At 42.3% G+C, this 22,831-nt stretch overlaps 1 protein-coding gene across 1 annotated transcript in view; it reads left to right on the plus strand.

The window, feature by feature from the left end:
- The window catches only part of LOC148652406 (uncharacterized), an 80,833-nt gene that overhangs the window by 31,679 nt on the left and 26,323 nt on the right, over positions 1-22,831 (plus strand). The window lies entirely within an intron of this gene.

Here is a 22,831-nt window from a genome sequence, read left to right on the forward strand (position 1 = left end):
TTTGAGAACAGTTTGTTTTTTTTATTACACCATTAGAAATGAAGTTGAAATGAGAGAAATCAGGACTCGGAAGTATGTTACACTTGACACTCCTAAATGTGAGTAAGCTGGAAAGCTTAGGGAAAAAAAGCTATGCCAGTATCATTTATGCAATGTAAACTCAGATGATCCACACATGCCTGGACATTTGAGACTATCCTTGTTGAACAGTGGTATAACATTACATACACATTAACAGCTGACTGCTCATACCCAGTTTTGAGTTACAGGACAATATCCTGTTCATATGCAATCTTGGTACTCTGCCTCATGTATTTGTGATTCTGGTTAATTTAGGCTTAATATATCTATTAAAAAATGGCTTTTAACTATTTTTACATGTATACAGCTACAGACGTAAATTTTGGTGTCCTCCGATTTCAAGAATCATTCCTTTATTCGCAGGACTATTCGTGGACAGTTAACAAAACATCCTTAAAAGACATGCAATATTCAATATGAAATACTGAAGAGTTTATCCAGCACAGCCTCTGAGTTCATCTAGGTTTGCACCCATACACTACGGGAGCTGTGATTTTCTGAACTGTGGAATAGCTGTTAGTAACTGTTAAAATTAATCAACTGAGCTGCTCAAAGAATCGGGTGTTCGTTGTGACTGCATGTCTGGTCAAATCACCAGAAAATAATGTCATCAATTTCGCGAGAATTCTTTTAAATACTTTGGATGGCACACCGCACCCCCGAAAAGTAAGCGGACTTGAGGAATGGGTTAGGAAGTCTTGCACAAAAACTGTGACCGACTCCCCATGACGTGTCGAGTACACGAGCAGCTCACCTGGACTGCTTGGGGTCACTCAGCAATTTGACAATGTCGGGGTCGCCCCTGTTGTCTTCGCCTCCACCGCCGTTATCCCCGGAGGCTCCCTGGTCTCCTGCTGCCGCTTGGCGTCGTCAAGCACACCCGTGCTGGACGGCTGGGCAGAACCGCTCCCAGTGCTCTTGGACTTACTGGTCAGAGGCATGCTTATGAAGTGGTGACCTGGGCAGGGGAGCTGAGAGCCGGAGGTTAGCAGGCACAGTTCTGGGGCAGCTGGGGAGGGTTGTCGGTCAGCCTGGTGTTCTTGGCTCCAGTGACCATCGCAGGGTCGGTGTCCACGCTCTCGGACATCTTCACACAGATGATGTCCACCAGGCGCTCAAACACCTGTCTGACACTGATGTTCTCCTTGGCACTGGCTTCAAAGTACTGAAAGCCTACATTAAAAAAAACAAGCAAAACAGAGGATTTTTGCTTTTCTTTTGCAAAATGCTGTGGGAAGAAACACACAGACAGGCAGAGAAGCTTGGGGTCAGAGTGCACGCTTAGCCATTTATACGGCGCCCCTGGAGCAGTTGGGGTTAAGGACCATGCTCAGGGGCCCAACGGAATAGGATTTCTCTGCCAGCCGCAGGCTATGAACCGGCAACCTTTCAGCCACAGGCGCAGGTCCTTAGCCACAGAGCCACCACACTGTACCAGTTATTCATTCATTTATTATAACATCCATTCCTCACACCCAACTCCGCGCGAAAAGAACTATGGCCAAGAAGCAGTCGTAGCGTCTGAAATCTTAACAAGGCCGAAACCTGAAACCGGGTAGAATGACTATTATTAAAAAGAAAAAAATCAGCTGGACCCTGCCACTACAAGGACCAAGTTCAAAACGCCTGAGGCACCTAGTCCAGGGAGATTTATTACACACAACAAAAATCTTAAAACTGCACACACATTGTGTACATACACATACTGGGAATGTTTGGAACAAATACAAGGCCAGTAATAATTCAATCATTTTTCCATGTCAGAATGAGGGCAGCATGGTAGCCCTGTGCTTAGTTACTGACTCCTAGTGCTGGGACCTGGGGTGCTATCTGTGAGGAGTTTGCATGTTCTCCCTGTGTTCATGTGGGTTTCCCCTGGGTGCTCTGGTTTCCTCCCACAGACATACTGGTAGGTGAATCGTCTTCTGGGAAAACTGGCCCTGTGAGTGTGTGTTTCTATGTGTGTGCCCTGCAATGGACTGGGTTGTACCCTGCCTTGCGCCTGTTGCTAGGGTAAACTCTCCCCCCCCCCGTAAGCCAGAACTGGAAAAAGCGACTGGAAAATGAATGGAGTGATGCTGGCGTGAGAACAGGGCTCAGACGAGTGAGACTTGAGTCAGGCTAAGCGGGATGGCTGACTGAGCTGAGTGGGAGCACGCTAAGGGTTTTTGTAAGGAAACCCTCCTTTGGCTCGGCTTTCTGCAGGCCGCTGAGATATTCCCCCCCCCCGGCTCCCACTCTGCTCCCACAGGCACGCAGGAGGAGTGATGAGAGCAGAAAGCTGGAGGTTAAATATTGTGATGGGGAAACATGCAGACATCCACTTCTTTGTCTATAATTCATAGAACAAAATGGAACTTGAGATCCTCTTCGCTAGCTCCGACCGCCAACTGGCAGAGCCAGGAGACAGCAGGGAGCGAGTGAGTGCCCTGGCGAGGAGACATGCATGTGGAACTGCAAAGTCTCAGACTACATGATGGAAGCATGGGTGGGGGGGACAAACAGCACAACCTGCCAGCCATTAAAACAACAGAGTGCAAGATCAACAATCTGATTACTGACGGATCAATGATCTTCTCCCCGCCACAGTTTCGGTTCACACACAGAAGAACACCATCCCCTCCCCGCAGATGTGTGGATTTTTGTCATCCAATTTGCAGTCTTGATGCTGCCAAAATAGAATTGCTGTTGTGTTGGGCAATAAAACATGGCATCCTGCATCCTGATCGGGCAGTTTGAGAAACCAAACTTGACTGGGACGCTGGCATCACAAGGAATTAAGTGGATTAACAGGAAATTACGGCGATTACACACTGATTTACATTCCATGTCTCTTCTTCAGGAGTAACAAAGCAAAATAATACAGACGTTCTAAGAACACACAAAGGGGTCACTCCTTCCCTATATGAGGGGCCATTATAGCACACCCAGATTCTACCAGGAGACATGCCTCAATGTGTCATCTGAATTACAAAGAAGAAGACAAAACCACTTAAATTATATCAAATGGACCAAACAATTTACAAACACAAATCCCCATTACGCCCCAAGAATATGATATACTGTATATATAATACACAAACATTTCTAATCACATTTTCCTTCTCAGGATAATATTTATAAACAGTGAACAGTTTCATAATGCAGGTGTTACACATTTGCAAAGCCAAAGCAAGGTAGAGATATTTAATCTTGGGGAACACATAACGACTTCGCTAGACGGATACGTTCACCAATTGTCAGGAACACAACGCAGGGAAAAGTGAAACAATAAATTATAAGTTCAATATCTCCTCTTTTTATTAGACCCACGGCTTGACATCCCCCCTTACCGAAAGCCAATTTCTTATTTTCGTATCAGGTTGTACGTCGTCGAGGACAACTCTTCCTCTACAAAAGCAGCAGGCACCTGACCCGCCCGCAGACACAACCCGGACAAAGAGCTCTCCTCTCTGAGTCACACCATCACTCCTCCATAAATCGGATAGTCGCGAACCTGAAGCAATAAAATCAAGCTGCGTGTGCAAAATGCATTACTTAGCTAAATCCATTAGCTCAAAAGAAGCACGCACTTTAACAGCTCTGGCAGATACGTATATAGTTTATACTATAGATTTATCACATCGTATGTAATACAATTTAATACCATTTTCAGAAAACACTTGGCCATGCGGAGTTAAAGCATTCTCCGTAAAAAAACAACAAATGTGGGCCCTCGGGTTCAAAGGCGACAGTCAAACGTTTCCCCCCAGCGGGAGAGGACCGGCACCCGTGTCCGTGCGGTTTCCAGGTGTGTCGCCGGTACAGTACGGTCCGGAGACGGGAAGCGCACAGACGTGGGAGTTCAGTGCGGCTTGACGCAGCGCATCCCCAAGCCCGTCAACAACACGCACACACACGGCGCCCCGGGGAGAGCAACAGACACACGCAGAGCCCGCTAAGGGTTGCTCAAGTCCAACGGGAAAATGACACATCAAGCAAGTGTCGGGTCTTGAAAACGAAACGCCGGTTTCCTCTCTCTTTCATACATTGAAATCTGTCCCCCCCCCCGATGTTTACCTCATATTGGATGTACTGTTTCCTCCACTCGGGAGTGATATGGGCTGAGAGGTGCTCCGCGAATTTCATGCTGGACGGTTGTCCCGCTGATCGGCTCCTTACTCCCGGTGTTCTCCTGGCTCTGCTCCTCGGAGTGGTGTTTATCACTCGTTTCGATTAAAAATCACCGCTGCCTGCTGTCTTGTCCCGGCTACTGTCGTACTCCCCGGGGTCCCTCTCCAACAAATTACACAGGGAAGGGACAGCATACAGCAAACACTCAAGAAACACCTCCCTCTCCGCTCTCAAAGAAGTGGCTAAATGATGTGGTAACTGGTAAAGAGCGGGGAGCTCGAACATCTTTCTCTCGCTGCTCTGTCACCAGCACTGAGGAAAATCCAGTCCGCCGTGACGTCACCGCGCACACTGACAGCAGCACCTTGGCACCGCCTCCGAACGTTAAGGATCCGCGTGTCTGGGATGCACTGCGGGTTGACGAAACAGAACCGCTCCTATTACACGTACAGTAAGTTTACAGAAACAATAATTAAGAGTCAAATAATTCATTTCTATGGCAAAACTCTCTTAGTCACCATCTTTCAAAATAGATCGTTCTTTTGTGGAATCAGTCCAGAGAAGAATGATGCATTCCTGGGCTTAAAGAAATGTCCTACACCAGGGGTTGTCAATCTGTCAAAAAAAGTGTTTTCTAGTTTTTGTTCGACCCGATCCCATAGTTATATAGCTGTTCTGCTCTTTTAATTCACTGCATGACTGTATTACTCCAAGGTGCTTCATAGGCCTCCTGTGCCTTTAGTGAAGTCGACATTTTGAGTAAACAATAGCAGAAGACATTAAGAAAACCAGTCAGCCTGAAAACACACACACAAACCTCCAGGACAAGAGTCTATCATTCTTGTCCTTCACTGACAGTCTAAAGAAACAGTGTCTTTTTAGTCTTCAAAATCCTCAGACATCGAAAAAGTCCTCCCAATAGATTTGTTCAGAATTCATCAATATAAATATATTTGCCTGGTGCCCTTATCAGAAGTGACTTAAATGCATTTCCACTTACAGGGCAGGGACGTTTACTGGAGCAATCTGAAGTACAGTACCTCACTCAGGGGTACAAATGGCACATCCAAATATGAGTCCGAATCATTTCTGCGTCAACAGTGACACAGACCAGAGAGCACAGGTGAGAATAATGGGAAGCAAGTGAACAGTGAACAAGTAAACAGTTCAAGTCAAAATACTTTATTCACCCTGGAAGGGGCCATTTAAGCAGCAAGCGGTGCAACATACAACACAAGACAACACAAGACAACAACAAGAAAATAAAACATTGCTTAGGAAAAGTATACATAGGTATAATAGTAAACAGACCATAGAAGTGACTGAAAGTAAGACTGAGTGAGGTGAACCAGCAAATAAAATAAAAGTTCAAGTACTTTCAATAAAAGAGCTATAAAATGTTGAAAGAATTATATTTTGGACTCCATAAGAACTCAGTTTTCTCAGACCATATCAGCGCTGCTGGCATTTCTTCACAATGACATCCGTGTTCTTGATGAACTTAAGTTTATCGTCATACACGGTGCCCAGATATTTGTAACTCTGCACTATACCAACAGACTTCCATGGAGCGTTGTGGGAATGATGTTGCTTTGTTTTTTTTCAAATTAACAATTATTTCTTTTGTTTTTGACACGATCATCTCAAGGTAAGAAGTACCATACCAGTTGACAAATTTGTCCAGGCTCTGAGAAGAGAGAGATTAATACACTGTCATCAGCAAACTTGATAATATAATGATTTTCATGCTGCTTCGACAATCATCGGTATTAAAGATGAAAAGGAGGGGAAAAAGAACACACCCTTGTGGTGAACCAGTGGAAGTGCAAATGGAGTCAGATGTCAAACCATTACTAGATACATTTTGTGTTCTATTCGGCAGAAAACTAATGATCCACATGATAAGATGATGATCTAATTTGACTTTTTCAATCAAATTGTGTTCCTGCATTGTGTTAAAGGCTGATGAAAAATCAGCATGGGGGGGCACGTCTGTACACAAAGGGTTGTGGGTGTCTGGAACAAGTAGCCAAGCCAAGCTGATACACTGACCCCTTTCAAGAAATGGCTAAATGAATTCTTCAGATTAACTACCGGCAACCCAATATATGGGTGTATGAGGTATATGGGCTGAATGGCCTTTCAGTACCCTTTCTTGTGTTTAATCTGCAATGAAGCTACATTCTCTCTAACGTTTACCCAGAAACACATAAAGACCAGATCAGCTTGTCCATCCATCCATTTTATAACCTTCTTCCAATTCAGGGTTGCGGGGCAGCCAGAGCCTATCTAAGCAAGCAACAGGTGCACGGGCAGGCTAGGATCAGCCCAGTCAGATATAATGGATTCAGTGAAGCAGACATTAGATTCATAGGTTATACGGCCGTCTTGCCTCATACATGAGTACTTCAGGTAGCTTTGATGTTGAAAGTGAGAAAGGCTGCTTTGCAATGCAAGGTGTAAGCAGATCCATGAAGTTGCCCCCCCCCCTACAAACAGCACAAACGGTAAAACCCACCGCTATCGTTTGTGCTGCGGCCAACTTCATGGAGCAGATGCAAGCTTATGAGTGTTCACGGCACACTACAATGTAAGAGATTTAAATAATGGGGAAAATAAAGCAATAACTTAAAAACATACAACATACGATCTATTGAAATATGTGGTTTATGTCTATCATTAAGGTGAATGTTCTTGAGAAACTGCAACTGCAAGTTAAGCAATTGAAAAGGTGCTAATTCATAAATCCCAGCAGTCAAGACAGTGACGCCACTATTCCATAGCAGTCTTATTCTATTTAATTACATGTTGACTGCTTTCCACACAGTAGACCCTTTGAAGAACAAAGTTGTTTTCCTTTTGCCAAGATGATTTACAGTGTTTAAAAGTTGTATACCGTACAATGTTTCCAACGGTGATATACATACTGTATATAACTGTACAAAACTAGTTCATGAGTTATTTATACTGAGTATTTAAACAAACTGCAGAAGACATCTGAAATATGTTACCTTGGTGCTCAGGATACATCATGGGTATCCACCCTAAACAAGGTGCAGCGGGATTATAACACAGTAATCTTTGAAAAGAAGACATACAGGAATGTTGAAATGTAAATAACTGTAATGTGCAGTGTAGGAGTGCATTGCTGGTGGGACAAGGTCTGTAGGTTGTAAAATAATTTAATTGACAGATGAAGGCCACATAGGCAGATTTAGCCCTAACTGAGTTAGTAGTGACTGGGGGTAGAAACTGCATTATAGGAACAATAGTCTGAAAGCCAGTAGTCATCCTTTATCACAGAGCAGAAGTCTGGTGTTCCTAATCAGCTTCACCTGACTTATCACCTATTACAGCTTTTCGCTCTTTGTTAAGGATTATACATCATTTAAAATGAACAGTAGTCATTTCAGGAGCTGTTTTAATCCCACTTCTACATATTATTTCATGGTAGCACTTACAGTATAGAATGCTTGAAATGGGAGCACTGAGCAGTGCACACCTACTGCAGGTTTCTATGAATCCCAAAGGACTAAAAGGTCATGTATTTCTCTTTCCTCTTTAGCACTGTAAATGGTCACTTAGACCAATTATTCTCTTAACTAAAGAAACCTAACTCTCCTAGGTCAAAAGGTGATGACTGAATGAGGTAACTAGAAACCTTCCTGGTATGATGCCCACAATAATGGAATGTGAAAGATTGACCTCACCTGCTGACGTGACTCAGAACACAGAACCATCAGTATGACACAGTGCAGGAATTTCACTGACAGATTGTACCGTGTGGATAGGAAGTATGGCAAAGGGTCTAATGATACGAGCAGTTAGAGACACATTCAAGTCCCAAGAGAGCAGCTTATATTGTTTAAGAGGATTCTTGTTTTGTTATTTGAGACTTTTCAAGCTCTCTTGCCCCTTAAACAGAATTGTGGTGACTTCATCTTGGATAACCACATTGCTGTTTTTTCTGATTTTTCCAGTCATTTTCACCCAGTATTTAAGCAACGTGATTGTCACTAGGAATATTTTTAAACAAGGTTAATGGCCAGACTGAATCCATTGAATGTGGCTGGTGTCAGAGCAATTCTCATGAAGAGATGGAGGGTATGTACAGTAACACTCTGCCGTGTGAGTTTGGGGAAAATCTACCAGGATCTGTCACTCAGTCTGTGGTAATGCCGCCAGAAAGCTCCACATCGATCACTCACTTTAGTAAGGATTCAAAATAGCAGTACTGAAGCTGAAAGGTACTGTGCAGTTTAACATCGTTTAAAACTGAAATGAAGAGCAGACTCTTAACTCTTATTGAGAAATGGAATTCAGATTTCACTTGTTAATTCCTTATGAAAACCTATTGCATTACCATAACTCCTTGCTGGTAAAATAGGAAAAAGGTATGCATGCTTGTTCCATACCTCTTCAACACTTTGGGTAAAGAAGTACCTCCTGTTCTCAGTTTTAAATACACAGAGTGAGATTGGGGTTGATACCACATACCTATGGTTCATATCCCCAGTCTCAAGAACACCTTCAGAACATTAGATGCAAAGCAGACTTTAAAGCAAGGAAAGCAATAGTTGAGAAGAGTAAGCAATGCGTCTGTCATGTTTCTTTTATATCTGTCTAGCGTAATGGCAATGGATCAAAAGGAATTTACTTTCGTAATCTCAACTCCTATCCGTTTACTTTTTTCTTTTGTCTTTCTGGCTTTACAGTTGGCTGCTTACAGTAAGTCTCAGTTTCAGGGAGCATCCTCTGCAGAGTTCTGCGACACGCAAGGAGTTCTGTCAGTTTTCCTGGGCCACTTCATGTACGGTAGCTGAGCAGAGTACAAAAATAATGACCACGTCCAAGAACAATTACTGTACCTATTCCCCTTTCAGAAATCAGACGACCTAGTTTCTGCATTTAAAACTGTATCATCCAGAGAAAATATTTCTCTCTGAGCTAATCTGTTGATAACACATAACCCACTTTCACTCTACAAAGTATGAACATGTACAGTAGGTGTGTGACATTCCAGCCTTTGAGGAGACTGTAACAGCAGACCTGCCACTAAGGGCCAGTATATCATCTGTCATTTACAGACAGACACACTGGGTGATAATTACACTACCGATGACTCACCAATGTAGGATACTGTATATAAAGAGCCTAATGGTGTTAGCTGGCGGTTGGATGAAAGGTCTAGGGAGGAAAGGCTGCTGAGGAATCGGCTTACTGGAAAGACCTGCACGATCTCTGAAATAAAGCCTCTTGTACCTCGAGGTATCACTATTGTGAGTTTATATGCGTTCAGATCCCTGCAGCCACCTTAGTTGAGGTTGGGGTCAGTCACAAGGTGTATTTGCCTTTACCAGATGGAGTGACAACAGCATGCAGGTCAACAGCAATGGAAGGAAAAAATTCTCCGCTATACAATTTAAACATAGAAGAGGCGGAAGTGATTTAGATACCATACTGTAAGTACTCAAGATTAATAAGTTCCCAGGGACCAATGATGTCTTATTAATTGTGCACTAAGAAAGCAGATGTTATTCAGAAACCACTGATGTATTCCAACAGTAGCTCAAGACAGGGGTGATACCCTAGGACTGCAGAACTGCTGATTTAATACTCATATCCAGGGTGAGAAAACTGAAGCATGTAAATACCACAGTTAGTCTGATTTAATGGTACAGTATACCAGTCAGCCTGATTTAATTGTAATGGAAGGCAATGAAAACAATTACTAAAACTGAACTATCGGATCACCTTTATGGAAATGATATGAATTTAGAAAAGGTTGGTCTACCTAAACCAACTTGTAAATAGTTCTTTGATATGGTGTATTCAGACTTTCAGAAGTGTTTTGCTAAAGTTCATCATAAAATGTTCATTTTCAAATTACTAGCTGGCTGTCATGGAAATGTGAGGGTTTGGATTGAGATTCAGTTGACAAATGAAAAAACTATACAGATAAGGGGTAAATACTCAAATTAGGTTGGAGTAATTAGTGCAGTACTTGGCGTGCTGCTTTTCTTAATAGATATCAACGATCTAGATTGTTATAATTAGTATAACTTAGTAAACAAGTCAAGTTTGCAGTTGATACCAAATTAACAGGATTTAGCAAACACTGTAGAAGCAGCAAATGAAATTCATAAAATATTTGGACAGAATTCAAGACTGGGCAAACACCTGAAAAATGATGTGTAAAGCAGACAAGTGCAGGGGTTTGCATGCAGGTAACAAAAACATTATCTATAACAAAAAATGAAAAGTGCTGAGGTAAAAGAGGCTTCCCATGAAAAAGACTAGTCTGTTTATTCTGACACATCCTTTAAATCTAGACAATGTGTGGAAGGGATGGTCTCGTGTTCTTTGTGCATTTGCACTTAAAGGTTTTTTTTTAACGATGCAATTTCCAAGTAGGGATTCGGAATTTTAGTCACCATAAGATCGAAAAGATATTGCTAGTCTGGAATCAGTCCAGTGAAAAGCAACCGGATGCATTCCAGGGCGTAAGGGCATGTTCCACACAGACAGGCTGCAGGAACTGGACCTTTTTATGTTGAAAAGAGAAAATTACAAAGAGACCTCATCCAACTATTCAAAATCTTTAAAGATATTGACAAAGTTAGCCCAGCAGATTTGCTCATAATGAACAGTGAAACAAACCAGAGGGCACAACTGGAAACTACATGGAAGTGCATTTAAAACTGAAAAACTTAAAACAGGAAACACGTCCTTACCCAAAGGGTTGTGGGGGTATGGAACAAACTACCAAATTTGGTGGTGGAAGCCAACACTCTGGCTTCCTTCAAGAAATGGCTGGATTTTTAACTACTACAAATCGAATGCGCTAGATGTGCTGAACGGAACCTATCTTGTATTCTTATGTAATTTCGAAACAATTGGGTGTGTACAACTGTTGGCTTCTGTTTTTATTAATCAAAAGACATTAAGGCTGGACAAGATCCTTGGAACAATAAGTTGCTAACTACCAATATGCCAGATGTGCCAAATGTTCTTCTCTGTAACCTTTCTTATGTTCTTAAATATTCAATACGACTCTCATCAGCTGAGGGTTGATTTATTACATGCTCTCGGATAGTTACTGGATAGGTACTGTGTTGCTTTGGTGATTTTCTTTTTATATTTTTTATGACCCAACCTGCTACTACCTGAACCACCTTTTGTCTAGGTTCTGTCCTGCTTTCAGTGCATAACTGGCTGGTTGTTCTTCTAATTCTTATACCACAGTCCAGGGATGCTCACCCTCAGTTCTCATTGTCTGGAATCAAGTTTTCTACATCTGCTCAAGTAATAAGCAGCTCTTCATCTGGAAGTAATGATAATGTGATGAATTCTCCATGTCATCAATTTCAACTTCCTATACTGTACACCTTAACAAAAAAACTGTCACTGGCTAAACTGTGCTCACTCCAAGACTCACACTGACGCCCCTCTAGACTGCTTGTAGTTTTGGAGACACTGGATATGTGAGACCTCAGTTTTGTCACAGCCCTGTTGTTACACCCCACACTCTTCCTCGCAAATGCCATTCCATTCCTGTCACACCCCACACTCTCCCTCGCAAACGGCGTTGCATTCCCAGAACCACTGTTTCACAATCTCATTGCTAATTGAACCCATCACATTCCCACATGCACTAGATTCCACAAATTCTCACTCCCTAACCAATTCTCCAACCACAGCCCTTTCCTTTCAGTATTTAAACTCCCCTCACACATCTACCCATGCTTACTATTGAGAAGCCTCTTGTAGTATTCTCCTGTGTGTTTCCAAGCCTTTTGACTGGTCTCCTGTTACTAAATCTTTGCTCTCATGTTTTGACCATGCCTTTTGGATTTTGTTTTTGGATATCTCTTGTTACTGGACCCTTTGCCTCCCTAATTGACCAAGCCTCTGGAATTTGTCTTTTGTATTGTCCCTTTGCTACTCTGTGTTCTGTGGGATTCATGTTTACACATAAGGATCCTCCTATTCTACCAATAGGTTCCCTGACACCTGTTGTCTTTCAGTCTAAAGGTCTGTGCATCTGGGGTTAATATCTAGTTTTCAAGACTCGGAGACCGCTTCAGAGAACACGTCAGGGCTGTGCAGATTAAAGATCTCTCCAAGCCCATTGTTTCTCATTTCACCTCTGACGGCCACGACCACTCTAATCTCTCCGTTCTCAAAGACGGTTTTCCGAACTCATACATCAGAAAGACCACCGAAACTAAAATTATTCTGCAGCTAGGATCACACATTCTCCCTTCCCTTAACGACAGATTACTGTTCTTTTAAATTTTCTCCATTCATTGGAAGTTTCATTTCACACCTCTCTGCACCCATTCTGACTTCACACCTCTTGATTGGCCTCTCTTTCTGTCCCCTGCTCCCGCCTCTCACTCCTCCTCCCTCCCAACCTTTGTTCTCCCGCTACTTTACCTTTGCCTACTGCCCTGTCTCTCTCACACCTGAAGAAGGCTCCACGGCCGAAACGTTGTGTTCTTTCTTCTTTTTTTCAGCATGGAATAAACCTATTACTTGTTCCTTTGTAGTTTTCAAGAGGTCCTTCTCAGAAGTGAGCCACCTGGAAATGGTGCTGACTAGTTACTTGAGGGAAAGCTAATTCTGCAATGCATGATGTCATGAAAGCAGCTGTTCTCCAAACTGCTGAAATTGTTTGTTTATTTTTCTCCATTCAACACGGCTTTTCAAGCAGGGGCTGATGGACAAGATCAGCACTAAATTCCCACTGATCTTTCAGTTCCTCAAATCTAGACATGGGCTTTGATGGCATGACCCATTTTACGCAGGATGACTCACTTCTGTAGACAATGCACTTTGGAAAGTGACATCCTGTCATTATTCTTAAAGTCAAATTCATTCTGGTCAGAACTCCTGAACCATGAAAGTGTTCCAGATGCTCACCTAACAGGGTAACGTTAATTTCAAAGAAATATCTTTAAAAGCCATCTGAAATGGTGCGTGTGTGCAATAAATTGCAGGTAGCAATTAGAGCAAATTTTCATCAATTGCCTTGTCAAATCAGAGTTGTATTTTACAACAGGAGGCCAGGGAGGCCTGGCTGGTTGTTTCTACAATGCCACTGAAGACTCAATAATGCCACTATGCATAACGCAACATGTAGAGTTCACAATGCAATATAAAGACCGAATTACTGAGTGAACAAACAAGAGCAAATTTATGTAACTATACAAGGAAGGAGAAGTCAATATCACATTTTGCTTACTACGTGCCAGTATCAATTGCTTAGCCAATATATTTATTTTTAACACATTTAGTTGTCTGGCCTCTGTCTGTGTAGAATAATAGTATATAATAAGGCACAAATCTGGAAAATGGTATAAAAACATTTTAAAGACCCTTAACAATCAAGCTTTTTATGCATGAGGAACTCATTTGTTAAGAAGTGGAAGGCATTCAGACACTGCCTAGATCAGGCTGTTGTCACAATTGTAGTCCCTCCTCCTTAAGGACGCTCCGGCTCTTGCATTTCGGACCTGATCTTGTACACCTGCCCCTTTTTCCAGCCTCCTTCCTGTCCCCCTTAAAAGACAATCACCCACTCGGTTCAGCGCTCATCATCTGATTCCCATAGCGTGCGAGCCCGGGACCTGTAATCATCTGGCTCCGTTATGCTTTTAAGTTTCTGTTTCTGTTCCTGTTCCCCCTGCCGGTTCCGACCCGGTTCCTGTTTTTAACCTGTCTGTTCTCGGATGGACCGCCCGGCTTTGGACTTTGCCTGTTTTTTGATACCCTGTTTCCATTACCTCTGGATTGTTTGCCCCGGACTCACCCCCCTGGACACCTGCGCAGTTTGGACACGCCCCCCCGTATTCATTCCTGATTCCTGCGTGGCTTTTTCCCGTGTTTCTCACTCAACCCCGGATTGTGTCCTCTGCATAGGGTCTGAAAAAAAAGAACTGTTCGTTACAGCTGTTCCTCCAAACTGGGAAGTTTGGCAAGAAAGTAACTGATTAGACATGGCACTGTGAGGCCAAAGGTGACTTTGAAAGAGTTACAGAGTTCAGTGGCTGAGATTGTACAAAATGACTATGGGTTAACAATATCCTGATCACTCCACAAAGGAGAGATGTAGGGACCTGAAACAAACATCTCAAATCCCACATGAGATTTCCAGCAAAGCACCTCAGTGATACTGCAAACATGAGGCAAAATATTTTGTGGTCAGAAAATTTAACATTTTTATAATCACATTACATTTCTCATCAGCAGGTCTATTAATATTAATAATAATAATTGCTTACACTTATATAGTGCTTTTCTGGACAGTCCACTCAAAGCGCTTTACAGGTAATGGGGACTCCCCTCCACCACCACCAATGTGCAGCATCCACCTGGATGATGCGACGGCAGCCATAGTGTGCCAGAACGCTCACCACACATCAGCTATCAGTGGAGAGGAGAGCGGAATAATGTAGCCAATTCATGGTAAGGGCCAATGGGAAATTTGGCCAGGACGCTGGGGTTACACCCCTACTCTTCTCGAGAAACGCCCTTGGATTTTTAATGACCACAGAGAGTCAAGACCTCGGACCTCATCCGAAGGACGGCACCTGTTTTACAGTAGAGTGTCCCCGTCACTATACTGGGGCATTAGGACCCACATGGACCGCAGGGTGAGAGCCCCCTGCTGGCCCCACTAACACCTCTTCCAGCAGGTGTAATAAGACTGGGAACATAGATGGAGCAAAGTAATGGAGTAAAACCTGCTCTACCGAAAACTGGGAATCAAAAATCACCTTTTCAGGACAGTGATCCAAAGCTAGATTGAAGGAAAGCGAATGTCTTGAAGTGAATGAGTGGACCATTACTGACATTACTCCTGTTGAGAATCTGTGGAAAGACTGCTGTGCATAACCAATCCCCAAGTAACTTTAGAGAGTTTGAGCAAATCTGCAACGAAGAATTGCGTCCAATTTCTCCAAACCAATGAGCAAAGTGGGTAGAGACCCAAAAAGTAATTGTTTGCTCTTGGCTATAATTGCTGCCAAAGGTGCTTCCACTAAATACTGAGTTCATAGTTCTAAATACTTATGCAATTAAATCTCTTTAGTTTTTGCTGGCATTTAATGTAACCTATCTTACCTTTATTATTCTTCCGTTTGACTTTTTGGGTTTTGAATAAAATATTGTATACATAAAAATGTGTATGCCTCATTTTGTAAGGCATTGTATGATCCTATTGAATATTTTCATTACTTGAACACTAACAGGTAATGTGAATAAGCAATGCAGAAACTGTAACAACCACTAACCAGCCCAGACCAGCTCCGAAGAGGTCTAATCAGTCCCAGCAGGTGGGGGATAATTACAAACGCCGCCGCACGTGTTAATTCTCTTTAGACGTATTACCGTGCGGCAGGCTGCATTATTTAAGCCGCTCTTACTCGCATATCAATGCTCGGTATTGAGTTCCCTGCTTGTGGCTCTACCTAGCGTTTCTTGCACTTTGCCTTCTGGATTTTCTGACCTCATCGTTTTGCCTTCGGACTACGTTTCTTGCCTTGCCCCGTGGATTGTTTACTACCTGTGACTATTTTTGGTATCGACCCTGTTGCTCTTGTCCCGACCACGTATCTGTCTCTCGTTTTGGATTGCTCGCCACCAGTGCTGTTTACTGATCTTGACCTACCCTTCGCCTCCGGATTACGACCCAGCTCCTGGATAGCTCTGTCCGCCTACTCACCGCCCCAGAAATCCTGCATCTGCATTGGATCCTTTCATCACAACCCAGTCATCGTTACAGAAACTTGTATTCAAACTGCATGGTGACTTGCAGGACTGCTTCGTATGATAATTGGCAGGTGTTGCGATGTGCCATCTTTTCTTTCCTTTCTCTTTTACTTTCTTCCTATCCCTCTGTTCCAGGTCAGAACCACACCCCAAGTGTCACAGATTGAGTGTACGGTAATTGATGAACATCTAGGCACAAACAGTATGTGATTCAATCTGTGGAGATTTCTATCACTTGCTAAGTATGTTATGGAGAGAGCGCCTTTAGACATATAGTGGTGGCCACAGGGCAAATGAGAGATTTTCTTGTACAGTACCTTTTGGTTTTCTTTCCAGGGGACAAGCTTAACAAACATTTGCTTAACAAACTTCAGTCGAGCATTGCTGGAGTCCAGGAGAACGGTCCTCATGTTGACTGCTTTGTGCTTTATTGGAGTAAGTTTGTCGGTAAGGTTAATGAATATTTCATGCCCACTTTTTATTCTGCAAAGTACTTCTTGTTTAATGTAAATATTTCAGCTTTTTGATTTACTATAATCTCGATTGGCTGTATCTTAGTTCATCCCTGTGTTCATTCTTTATCTATATGGTAATTTATATTAGAACCGGGGAATTGTTAGAAATCTCTATAGTATCTCTACAGGTTGGTGTGCTAGTAAGTTTCTTACTTCTATACAGATTTCTCTGTAAGAACTTTTATTATTTTATTATTTCTACAGTGACTATGATCATCACATTTTGCACACACCTATGTATTTATTTTTTTAGATTTATTTTGTTGTCTTTTGTTTTTATAACTATTCTGATGGCTGTTTTTGCTTGTCTTGGGCTGGACTGCTGTAACAATTCAATTTCCCTACGGGATTAATAAAGTCTTACAGTATCTATCTTTCTTACTGCTGGAAAACAAAATCATGTGTTTTTGAATGGCGTATCCCCTCTCTGGCATTGACACCATGGTTGCTCGCCCAGTTAAAGACCCTTGTAACCCAGACTATGGAAATGAGAGGTCACAGTCCTCTAGAAGAGTAGGTGGTGTAGTCAGAATAAACTTTACCCTTTTTATTATGTAAAGCTGTAGTGTTACTGCTACACAAACACTCAAATTTGATTAATTCACTAATATAACTATAACACTTATCTGGCCGCCATTAATAGACAGCGATTTGTCAGAAGACGTCTAGGTAGAAGTTTCAAATTAGGAAGCTTTGAGCATCACAGTTAGCTACAGTAGATTATATTGACATTGCAAAGACTGCACACAGTAATAACTACCCACTTTGCTGCAATATAAGACTAGTTGATGGAAAAATTAGTAAAGCAATTCTGAAATATTTAAGATTATTTTCAGGCCTGTGTATAATCCTAGCAATTTATGTGTTTAAACATTATGTCTTTAACCAGGGCCGTAGCTGTAACTAGTGCGTGTTATAGCGAATTATAAAAAACTAAGGGTTGTCAATGCTGTCAAGGAACACCGACAGCTGTGATCTTAACAGGGGTCGTGCGTTGGAAGAGTTGGGACCCTGAGAGACTCTACAGAGCAGGTTCATACATGACACCTGGACTGATGACATGGTCTTACAGTGTCACACAGATCTGAATAGGCCAGCTTCACTTTATTATAGCGCGCTGGACAAGTCAAAAGAAATTCGACTTCTCGGCTCTGTTGTAATGCAACAGTAGCCCCATTACTGGGCCGCGAAAATAATTTGAAGACGAAGGCAAACACAACACAAAATAGAAAGGGATTGTAGCTTTTTATCAAAATTGAGTCACGAACTGAATCTAAAAAGAAGAAAAAGAAGAAAGAGGAGGATCGTGGAGCTGTAAATTCATTCATAGAATTGTCATCGCCGTCATCATCATGATTAAATAATAATGTTGCTCGGTTAAACTAAGTTATCATAGGAATAGGTAAATCGGTAGATGTTGGTTCTGGTTATTGTATATTTTCATACTTGAGGCTTAGGCCCTGTTATTGTTGTTTTATTCAGTTAAGCAGTTTAAAATATTTTGAGTTATGTAGAATTATAATTATAGAATTATAGAATTGTCTATTTCAGAATGTTAACAAAATGTTCTGAGTTTTCTGATTGGTTACGGGATAACGTTACGAGGAAGAAGGGAGAGATCAGAAAGGACACTCGGCTATAATTTACAACAGGAGTCAATGTGATTCTTCAGCAATAAAATGGAAAAAGAATATCCGTCTCCATCCAGTTCCCATCCTTAAAGGCAGTTTAACCACCATCGCACGAACCCTACATTTACAGTACTATGAAGAGCGCTTGCTTTGTAACTTGCCTGGTGTCCTGGGACCTGCCTATGAAAATATCGATTACTACCACACGTGATTACTCCCAGGGGCATCAAAACATTCGTCAATTTTCTAACCGCTTCTTCCAGTTCAGGGTCGCGGGGGAGCTGGAGTCTGTCCCGGCTAGCAGCGGGTGCAAGGCGGGGTACACGGGACGAACACAGACGCCCTGGGTTAATTGCAACGATATTTTGGATGTAGCGCATAGCTGCGTATTCAATTGGGGACTAGTTAATAAGGTGCTGATGTGGATATCATGTCCAGCTTTGAGCTCAATTTGCAACGAAAAACAACGAGCAGAACACATATAATTACACATTAATTATTTTTTTCTGGCTAATGTAAGTATATACGTTCCCTAAATTTAATGTTATTTTTAATTTAAGAATTATGTTCAATTATACCAGATAAGCGTACCTAACTACTAATACGATGCTCAATTGCAATTAGTCACGAGTCAAACGAGAACAGCAGCCGCGGGTTTGAGTTTGAACATGTATTATAAGTGCTTTTATTTCCATTGATAAAGGATCCAGATTCATATGGAGATCCTCCAGAGGAATAATTGAACACATCGCTATTTTGGTTTTATGTAGAAGTAACGTTTGTGTCTGCAAGAATATACATGTAAGTGTTGTACAATTAAGAGGTTTTTTATTTTATTTTTGTGGATCTTCTACTTTTGAGGTAGTTAGATAAGTAAGTTACTATACATGTACAGTATGTGGAACGATGACTGGAGAAAAGCATGTACTGCAGATTCCTTACAGCGGAGTTAGTAAATCGTTACGAAAAGCACCAGCTAATGTCCAATAGCGTTGACAATTTTATTTCTTAAACAGAATTAATGCATTAGAGTAGATTGCGTCTACTAACAAAAAAAATAAATTGCAGCGCTAAAAACGCAAACCAGTTGGAGACGACTGCCACAGATCTTTCAGGTCATTTCAGTTCATTCCTGTTCCTCTGACCTTTTGAGCTTTCTGAATTTTAAAACAGCGTGTTGCTCGCCTCTCAGTGGGTCTGCGTACTGTTCATGTACCAGTCCATTACGAGCCACGCCGTCCCTGTGCGTGTGGCTCCTAATACAACAACCTTGCGACACACTGAGGAGAGTTTCCTGTTCGTCTCCAAGACTTTCCCGCACGTTACGGCTGTTTCACCACTGTTCTGTTTTCATTGGACCACAGCCACAGATAAGAGAAGGGACACTGTTCCGAAGAACTGTCTTAAATAATCACCTTTAAAAAGATGACGATAAGTTTTTTTTTTCTTTAACGTACCCTTCCATTTGCCTGCACAACTTATTCTCCGTACCCCCCAAAGCCCCAATCTCCCTTCTTTTTCCTAAGAAACACAAAGGCAGACTTCCATCACAATAAAAAATATATAACAATTTAATTAACACCCAGATGTGAGAGAATACATTGAAGTCTTTCTCCCCGTTTGAAAATAGTTGGTAGGTCCTTTTTCCAGGCAATAAAGGCCCAGGGGGAAGGGGGGGGCACCATGTTTCTCGACCACCCGGCACTGGACGTGATGTTGTCACGCTCCGACCGGCCTATTACCCCGGTACTCATGTGGAAAGCGGTCTGAATGGTCCTGGGAGCCCAATGGAAGGAACTACATTACTTGCCCCTACCTGGGATTGAACCCAGAACTTTCCGGTCAAAAGTCAGAAGCCAGACGCCCGACGCCATTGCCGTCTGAGATACCACGTCTCCGCTTAAAAATAATAATAATAATAATTATTGCTTTTCTGGACACTCCCCTCAAAGCGCTTTACAGGTAATGGGGACTCCCCTCCACCACCACCAATGTGCAGTATCCACCTGGATGATGCGGCGGCAGCCATAGTGCGCCAGAACGCTCACCACACATCAGCTATCAGTGGGGAGGAGCAGAGTAATGTAGCCAATTCATAGAAGGGGATTATTAGGAGGCCATGATTGGTAAGGGCCAATTGGAAATTTGGCCAGGACACCGGGGTTACACCCCTACTCTTTTCGAGAAGCACCCTGGGATTTTTAATGACCACAGAGAGTCAGGACCTCGGTTTTACATCTCATCCGAAGGAAGGCGCCTGTTTACAGTATAGTGTCCCCATCACTATACTGGGGCATTAGGACCCACATGGACCACAGGGTGAGCGCCCCCTGCTGGCCCCACTAACACCTCTTCCAGCAGCAACCTTAGTTTTTCCCAGGAGGTCTCCCATCCAGGTACTGACCAGGCTCACACCTGCTTAGCTTCAGTGGGTTGCCAGTTGTGAGTTGCAGGGTGATATGGCTGCTGGCTATGTATTTCTTTCATTTCAAATACATTAAAATGTATTTCTTTCATTTCAGTTTTCTTCGCTCCCCAGGATATCTGAAAATTCACTATTGCATACACTAAAGGCATTACATGCATTAGCTGTAGTAATACAGCTACTAATAAATATAGACATTCAAGTTAATTGTAAATAAATTACACTTTCAATAACAAACACGTGTATTGATAAACTTCATCATGAATAATTGCGGTGTGTTTGAAAAGCAATTTTACCTAAATATAACAGTAATTTTCAGGCTACGGATGCGTAAGTTCATCAGTGACGATGTTATTTACACTGTATTCGAGAAAGTTCTGATGTGATCTAGTGTTCAGCTTCGTACGGTAGTAAGTTGCTTAAACCATATGAAAGATGGTTTAAACTAGTGCCGGACTTCAGTCATATCTAGAGGGCAGCAGCTGTTACTTTGGGTTCGTTGCAATTGAGAACAGGTTTAGTACGGTGCTGCGGACTAATTCAAGCGGACAATTGGTCTGAAGGTAGCGCGCTAGTTTAACACGAAGCTACGGGTTAAACTCCGGTTAATACGCTGCTTCCGGTTCGTTGCAATTGACTCGCAACGATTTTCAGTGCAAATTATCGCAGAATCCTGTTAACCTGCCGGTATGTGTTTGGACTACGGGAGGAGAGGAAACTCACACAAACAAGGGGCGAACATACAGGCTCCACACAGAGAACAGCCCAGCTCTGGGACTGAACCCCATGCCACCCGCGACAACACCTAACCAATAATCTGTTTTAACATTATACCTTTGTTAAGTATTAGAAACTTTCTACAAAAAAACTACAAGCAGAGGTCGGAAAGTATTGATCTAAAACGTCCCAATACCTGGCCCATAGCATTTACAAATACCAGCTAAGCATCCAGAACATTTACTGTAAAGACGCGTAAAATAAATATGCAGAAACATTTATCACGAGCAAGTAAAGACGCCTTGAGAAGTGAGAGATTTAGTTTCAGCTAGAATAAACCGTTTCCTGTGCAAACGAGGGAAAAACGAAGCGTCACCGAAGCTACTTTACAATTGAAAACTGTTGAAGGCGAGCTGATACAACACCAGACCGACATCGCCCCCAGCAAGGACACTGGAAATACAGTGCAAACCAGCGCAACTGCTGTCTTCCCGAAAGACTTTTGAAGTGTACAGCAGACCGGTGCCTTTTTACTTTATGACTGCTTTCGAAATGAGCTGTTTTAGTTCATTTTTGATTGGCATATCGTTTTTGGCCAGGTGTATTTTCCTTTTTTTAACGTGCCCGTTTATGCTTACACTCAAAAGTAACTTACGGGCGAGTGTTTTACCAATGGAATCGAGCATCAAAGCTAGCCACTGTAGCTCATATTGACGTTGCAGTGAGTGCATCTGTGCAGTATTAACTACCCGCTTTATTGCAATATAAAACTAGTTGATGGAAAAATTAGTAAAGCAATACTGAATACAGTGCAAACCAGCGCAGCTACTGTCTCCCGAAAGACTTCTGAAGTGTACAGTAGACCGATGCCTTTTTCCTTTTTGACTGCTTTCGAAATGAGCTTATTTTAATTCGTTTTTGATCAGCCTATTAGTTTTTGGCCAGGTTTATTTCAATTTTTCAGTACAGATGCACCGTATTCCGTGCTCATCGCTTCTTGAACTCAAAAGTAACTTATGCTCAGGTGTTTACCAATGGAATCAAGCATCACAGCTAGCTAGATCATATGGAGATTGCAAAGAGTGCACCTGTGCGGTATTATACCCGCTTTGCTGCAATATAAGACTAGTTGATGGAAAAATTAGTAAAGCAATACTGAAATATTTAAAATATTTCTTGCCCGGCCTGTGGATATTCCTAGCGTCTTATGTCTTTAACCAGGGCCATGGCTGTTAATAGCGCGTATTAATAACGATGTGTCGATGTTGTCAAGGAACATTGACAGCTGTGATCTTCAGTGGGGTGTTAAGTGAACAGCTGGAAGAGTTGGGACCCTGGGGGAATCCCAGGGCAGATTTGTACTTGGGCTCATTACATCACCTTACGGGACCACACGGATTTTAATGATGCAGCGCGCTGGACACGTTAAACAAATTCGTCAGCACTGCATAGCGGTGACGTAATAAACACGCCGCTGATGGGTAGCGGCGGTATTTACCGTGAAAATCATTTGAAGACGAAGGCAAACACAACACCAAGTAATATACGACTGTAATTCTTATTACTATGGATCC

The sequence above is a fragment of the Lepisosteus platostomus genome, chromosome 11, assembly GCF_059453375.1.
Source record: "Lepisosteus platostomus isolate fLepPlt1 chromosome 11, fLepPlt1.hap1, whole genome shotgun sequence".
Classification (NCBI taxonomy): domain Eukaryota; kingdom Metazoa; phylum Chordata; class Actinopteri; order Semionotiformes; family Lepisosteidae; genus Lepisosteus; species Lepisosteus platostomus.